The sequence below is a fragment of the Antechinus flavipes genome, chromosome 1 (assembly GCF_016432865.1).
Source record: "Antechinus flavipes isolate AdamAnt ecotype Samford, QLD, Australia chromosome 1, AdamAnt_v2, whole genome shotgun sequence".
NCBI classification, from domain to species: Eukaryota; Metazoa; Chordata; class Mammalia; order Dasyuromorphia; family Dasyuridae; genus Antechinus; species Antechinus flavipes.
Window position 1 is genome coordinate 499,891,404 of NC_067398.1, and position 7,136 is coordinate 499,898,539.

The window sequence follows — 7,136 nt, forward strand, 5'->3', positions numbered from 1 at the left end:
TTAGAAAAGAAGAACACTACAGGAGTTCCTTGATGGCTTGTTCAAACTCTTTTTCTAAAATGGGACTATATAATTAACTTCCTTTTCTGTTAATCTGGGCAATTTATATTTTTGTAAACATTCATCATTTTGATTAGCTTGCCAGACTTATTGGCAAATGGTTGAGCAAAACAGCTCCTAATTATTGCTTCAGTTTCTTTTTTATTGGTGGTAAGTTCACTCTTTTAAATTTTATTGCTGGTGATTTGATTTCTCTCAACCAAATCAAAGTTTTATCTATTTTGTTGGGGTTTTTTCATAAAAACCCAACTTAGTTTTATTAATTAGTTCAATAGTTTTCTTAGTTTCTATTAGCCTCTCCTTTGAGTTTCAGAATTTCTAATTTGGCATATAATTGGCAATTTTAGTTTTTTCTTTTTTTAGCTTTTTTAGTTGCATGCTGAATGCATTGATCTCTTCTTTCTCTATTTTATTCATGTAACTCTTTAGAGATAAAATTTCTTTTAAGAACTGCTTTGGCTGAATCCCAGAGATTTTGGCATGTTGTCACATTAATTTCACATCTTGGATGAAGTTATTGATTGTTTCTGTGATTTATTGTTTGAATCACTCATTATTTAAAATTAGATTATTTAATTTCCAATTGGTTTTTAGTCCATCTTTCCCTAGCCTTTTATTGAATATAATTTTTATTGCATTATACTCTGGAAAGGAAGAACTTACTATTTCTTCTGTTCTACATTTGCTTGTGAGGGGTTTCTGTCTCAATACATGCTCAATTTTTGTGTAGGTGCCATGTAATGCTGAGAAAAAAAAAGTATATGCCTTTCTGTCCCTATTCAAACAATCTCCAGAGAGCTATCATATCCAATTTTTCTAGGGTTCTATTAACCTCCCTAGTTTCTTGTTTGTTTATGTTTCTGTTAGAATTGTCTAATTCTGAGAGGGGGAGATTATGGTCCCTAATATAGTTTTGCTATCTATTTGTTCCCGTAACTGGCATATCTTCTCTAAGAATTTGGATGCCCTAACACTTGGGACCTACATTTATTTTGTTACTACTTCATTGTGTATGGTGCTCTTTAACAAGATATAGTTTCATTCCTTATCTCTTTTAATTAGTTCTATTATTACTTTTGCTTTATCTGATATCAGAATTGCTATCCCTGCTTTATTTTCTTCAGCTGAGGCATAATAAATTCTGATGCAGCTGTTTATCCTTACCCTGTGTGGATCTCTCTGTTTCAAATATGTTTTTTTGTAAACAACATTCTATAGGATTTTGTTTTTCAATCCACTCTGCTATTCACTTCCATTTTATTGGAAAGTTCATCCCAATACATTCACAGTTATGATTACCAGGTCTGTATTTTCTCCCCTATACATGTTTTGTTTTGATTTTCCACTTTGTCCCTCTTTACTAATGTTTTGTTTTTAACCACCCCATCCTCTACCTGTCATGTCTTCCATCACTACCCCTCCCTTTTCTTTCCCCTTTCTCCTCCTACTTCTTTATAAGGTATGATAATTTCTATACCCAACTGAATGATTAAGTTATTCCCTCTTTGAGTCAAAACTGGTGAGATCAAACTTCAGACAATGCTAATCCTCCTCCCTTCTTTCCCTCTATTGTAATAGGCATTTTGTGCCCCTTTTTGTGATCTAACTTGTCTCATTATATCTCCCTTTCCTCTTCTCAAGTCTTTTTTCTACCCCTTAATTTCTTTTTCTTTGATATCATCACATCAGTGTCCACTCACAACCAAACCCTCCATCCATGTGATGCCCCTTCTAACTGCCCCAATACTAGATGCAATTGTCAAGAATTACAGCTATCCAGTGCTACTACGGGGCTTATACCCCAAAGAGATACTAAAGAAGGGAAAGAGACCTGTATGTGCCAAAATGTTTGTGGCAGCTCTGTTTGTAGTGGCTAGAAACTGGAAATTGAATGGATGCCCATCAATTGGAGAATGGCTGGGTAAATTGTGGTATATGAATGTTATGGAATATTATTGTTCTGTAAGAAATGACCAGCAGGATGCATACAGAGAGGCTTGGAGAGACTTACATGAACTGATGCTAAGTGAAATGAGCAGAACCAGGAGATCATTATACACTTCGACAACAATGTTGTATGAGGATGTATTCTGATGGAAGTGGATTTCTTTGACAAAGAGACCTGAGTTTCAATAGATAAATGATGGACAGAAGCAGCTACACCCAAAGAAAGAACACTGGGAAACGAATGTGAACTATTTGCATTTTTATTTTTCTTCCCGGGTTATTTTTACCTTCTGAATCCAATTCTCCCTGTGCAACAAGAGAACTGTTCGGTTCTGCAAACATATATTGTATCTAGGATATATTGCAATATATCTAACATATATAGGACTGCTTGCCATCTAGGGGAGAGGGTGGAGGAAGGGAGGGGAAAAATCGGAACAGAAGCGAGTGCAAGGGATAATGTTGTAAAAAAATTACCCTGGCATGGATTCTGTCAATATAAAGTTATTATAAGATAAATTTTTTTTAAAAAGGATATAAAATATCTATATAAAATTCTTTAAATTTTAAAATATAAATTACATATTTGTTATGTAAATAAAAATTTAAAATGTAAAATCTATATAAAATATCTATAAAATTCCTTAGAATTAATATAAAATATCTAATAAATGATATTCAGAAAATCATCCCTAGTAAAAAAATAAAAAAGAATTATAGCTATCATTTCCCCTTTGGAATGCTTCTCTTGAATTTTGTTTTTGAAAAATCAAATTTTCTTTTTAGTTCTGGTTCTTTTTTCAATAGAAATGATTGAAAGTTTATTATTTTATTGAAGATTTTTCTTCTTCCCTGAGAGATAATGCTCAGCCTCACTGAGTAGTTAATTCTTGATTGTTACCCCAGGTCTTTTGCCTTCTGGAATATGGTATTTTTGGCCCTCTGATTCTTTATTGTAGATGCTGCTAGGTCCCAAGTAAACCTGACTGTTACTCCTTAATATTTGAATTGCTTTTGTCTAGAAGCTTGCAGTATTTTTTCCTTGAAATTATGTTTTGGGCCAGAACTTGAAAGGAAGGCTGCCTCCAGAAGCCCCCAAGAAAACTGTTCCCAGAGAACATTGCATTTGAGAGAAAAATATTACAAAATTATATTTCTGAAGTTTTACAACAATGTTCCTTGTGGTTTTCTTTATGGGGGATCTCTTTTCAGAAGTGATCAATAGATTCTTTCAATATTTCAATATTTCTCCCTCTGGGTCTAGTATATCAGGCAGTTGTCCTTGATGATCTCTTGAAAAATGCTGTTCAGGTTCCTTTTTTGATCATGGACTTCAAATATAGCAATAATTTTTGAATTGTCTCTCCTTGATCTCTTTTCCTGCTTGTCTGTTTTTCCATTAAGATAGTTTACATTTTCTTACATTTTTTTTGTTCTTTTTAGTTTGTTTGTTTGATGCTTGATGCATCCTGGAGTTATTAACTTCCATATGCCCCATTCTGGTTTTGAATGTGTGATTTTTCTTCAGTTATCTTTGGTATATTCAATGAGAAAAAAAAAGATCAAAAAGCAACCAAAACTGGTGTACCCTACAAATATGAATTTAACCATCAATGAAAAAGACAGATGTTCAGTAAAGGAGAAATATTCGGCTCATTCCCACAAAAAAATACACAAGCATGTTATTTAGTTTTTAAACATTACAAAACATGTATGCTGTAAAATTAAATCAATATAGCTAACAAGAATACCACAAACAACAAAATATATATTACTTCATCTCTAGAATTTCTTAAAAGAAAAAAAAAAGATTTCTTTGGTATTTTCAAAAACCACAGAAATAGCAATATACTTCAGAAGAACACTACTCTAAATAAACATTTCTACTCCCAAGAAATTAAAAAAACAAGAGGAAGATTATTAATATGTTAAGTTGAAACTGCTATGACTGAAAAATATAGATGAGAAATACACAGGTTAAGATGGTATGAAGGAACTGTGGTGGATTTTTTTTTTTTCCTGAAGCTATTGGGGTTAAGTGACTTGCCCAGGGTCACACAGCTGGGAAGTGTTAAGTGTTGGAGATCAGATTTGAACTCAGGTCTTCCTGATTTCAGGGCTGGTGCTCTATCCACTGAGCCACCTACCTGCCCATTGTGGTGGAAATTTTGAATGAACTACCCACACTTCAAGAAAATTTCATATCCCATAAAGTCAAAGTGTATTTGAATTTGAATTTGAATTTGAATAACCTATTTCCTAAGTAATGAAAAATTTTGATATAGTATCTGAACATGAAAGTTAGGACACCCTATAAAATTTATGTCATTTTCAGCAAGATATCTAAGAACAAATTTAGGGAGTAATCACTTTCAGAATATAAATACAGCATAGTGGTAATGAACCCATTTAAAGACCAATTTAGATCTTCCCGGAGTTAAGGAAAATAGTTGGGAGAACAAAATAAGTGGTCTTCTAGAATATAAGGATTAAATGCTATTTCTTGAGTAGGTAAAAAGTAAGGAAAGAGCATGGAAAAAGGAAATCCAAGGAGTACAGAAATTATATATGTTTTAAAATATGAAGTTTACTTTTCTGATTCCTAAGAATATGAGGACTACAGATTTATGCATGTAACCATTTAAACCTATCAGGAAAACTCTAAAAGAGATGGATTAAAAGGGTAATGGAGATAATATTATTTTATACTGATGTTCATTATAATTGCTATAGTATTGGAGAGAAGTAAAGAACTCTTGACCTCTATCCTCATAAGTAGAATCTTTCAATGCAGTGGCTTAGGTTTTATCAAATAAGAAGTGATTTTCCTGTGTTTATAAAAAAAGAGGTAACCTTGAGTCTATGATCATCAAAACCTCTCAAGATTTTGATATGCATAAACCACATTGAAGTAAAATACTGATGGGCTTTGTGAAATAATAACCTAGTGTGTTCCCCAAACTATACCTGAATCTTATTTATATAGAAAGTCCAATAGCATTTGCATTGTTCCTATTTATACTGTCTACTCTTTAGATAAAAGGTTTCACAATTACCAATAGAATATTGTTCTTAAGGAATTTTAATTAAAGAAAGGCTAACGCTCAGTTCATTTAAGCTTGTGGGTAATGAAGGTAAGCTGATTTTTTAACTACAGTTTTTTTTTTTTAATTAACAGGCATAGTCCAAGTAATAAACATTCCACAAATATGAAATATATAAATATCCTAGTAAAAATCAATGATTATTGTGAGAATAGGTAGGAATATATGGAAACCAAATGCAAGTACCTATTTTATTTAATGTACTTAATGTACCTAATGTACTTAAATATTGGGCAGATAAAGGAAATGTGAAACCATGGAAGTCTGTCAGTACAAATGGATTGTTTTTATACTAGCCTATTATCCAGTCTCTCTGCAGGTGCAGAAAATGAGTGAATATGTTTTTTAAAACTGGCAGTTTGAAAACACTATGAGATAGGACTTAAATCAGCAAGATTCTCTCAGTGGTCAGTATAATATAATAACTAGGCTTTAATCAGAAACAGGATGTTATTTGCTAGGATCCAAACCCATTGGGTAAAGGGGAAGAAAATTATTTATTGAAGACTAGGTGACCAACAGTAAATAGAAGTTTTAAGTAGGCAGGGAATCAGAACAAGGAAGTATTGTGGTAGATTATAGAGTTATAATAACTGAGGTTTGGGTTCTAGATTGCTCAAAATGATTAGGGAGAGAAATTAGGGTACCATCCCTGGAAGAACTCTGTTCTTGGATAAGAGGAAATACAAGAACTGTATAGCATGGTAAGAATCAATTTATTAAAACTGGGATAAAAGTCAATACCCATTGTTGATTTGATGTCAATCCTCCACAATGATGACTAATGGTTCTTTAAATTCTCTGACAGATTGGTCTAGGTTGATAGAGATAAACCTGTAGATTAAATCTAAATCGAATCATGTGAAAAGGAATAAAACTCTGCATACCACTAATGCACTTAAATCTGACAATTCAGTTATGAACAGTGGGAAAGACATGAAATCTGAAAGTCACCATTTTCTAGAATAGCTTGATCAATGATAGTCACAACTAGGAGGCCAATGGAGTCAGAGAAAAACCAAGACAGTAGAGTAGAGAAAGTAAGCACTCCTAACTTCTCAAAAACAAAACAAACAAACAAAAAAACTTTATAGCAATGCTTCAAATTAAATTCTGGAGGGGCAGAACCAATACATCAGAGTCAGACATTTCTCCATCCCAAGACAATTTTGGGGTAAGAAAGAGAAATCTGTGACATCAGTATGAATGCTGGCCCAGAGCCCATGTAGATGAAATACCAGCATAGGTGGTGGTTACAGAAGCAGCATCAGCTAAATGGGAAACTAGGTACAAAATTTCACTAATGTAAATCACTCCTTAAAAGGCAGAATTGACATTAAAATATTGGAGGACTTGGAAGATGATATTTTGGAATTCAAAAGATATGGGATTACAACCAAGAATAATCTGTCAAGCAAAAGGAATTTTTTTTTTTTAGGGAAAAGGATATTTAATGAAATAAAATGTTTTCTATCATTCCTTATGAAAAGACCAGACTAAAATAGAAATTTTTACTTTCAATACAAGACTCAAGAGAAGCATAAAAAGAGAAACAAGAAAGAAAAATAATAAGGGATTTAATAAGATCAAGTGATTTACATTTCTATATGGGAAAATTATAAGTTCCAAGAACTTTAGCAATATTAGGGCAGTTAACCTCAGCCCTAATCTCAGGAACTTTCGTCTTCCAGACAACTTGGGGAATTAGAGGATTTGAGTCTGGGAAGACTAAGGGAACCTCTCCTGATAAGGAATAACAGGCCCAGCTGTGCAACAAAGACATGGCTCTGGATGAGAAGAAACCAGGATATCTGATGAATGGACAAGGAGATAGTTAACTGGCTATGAGCACTTTCAGGAGGGTGGACTTTTTGGTTAGAACTTCCAGGTCAGAAGAAACAAGTGAAGTGAAATGGGAAATACACAGATTTAGAGAATCCACCTCAAATGTTCATAATGGATTAGTTGTGTTCAAACTATGGTAACTTGTATTGGTCTAATCAGACACAACTGAATATACTATAA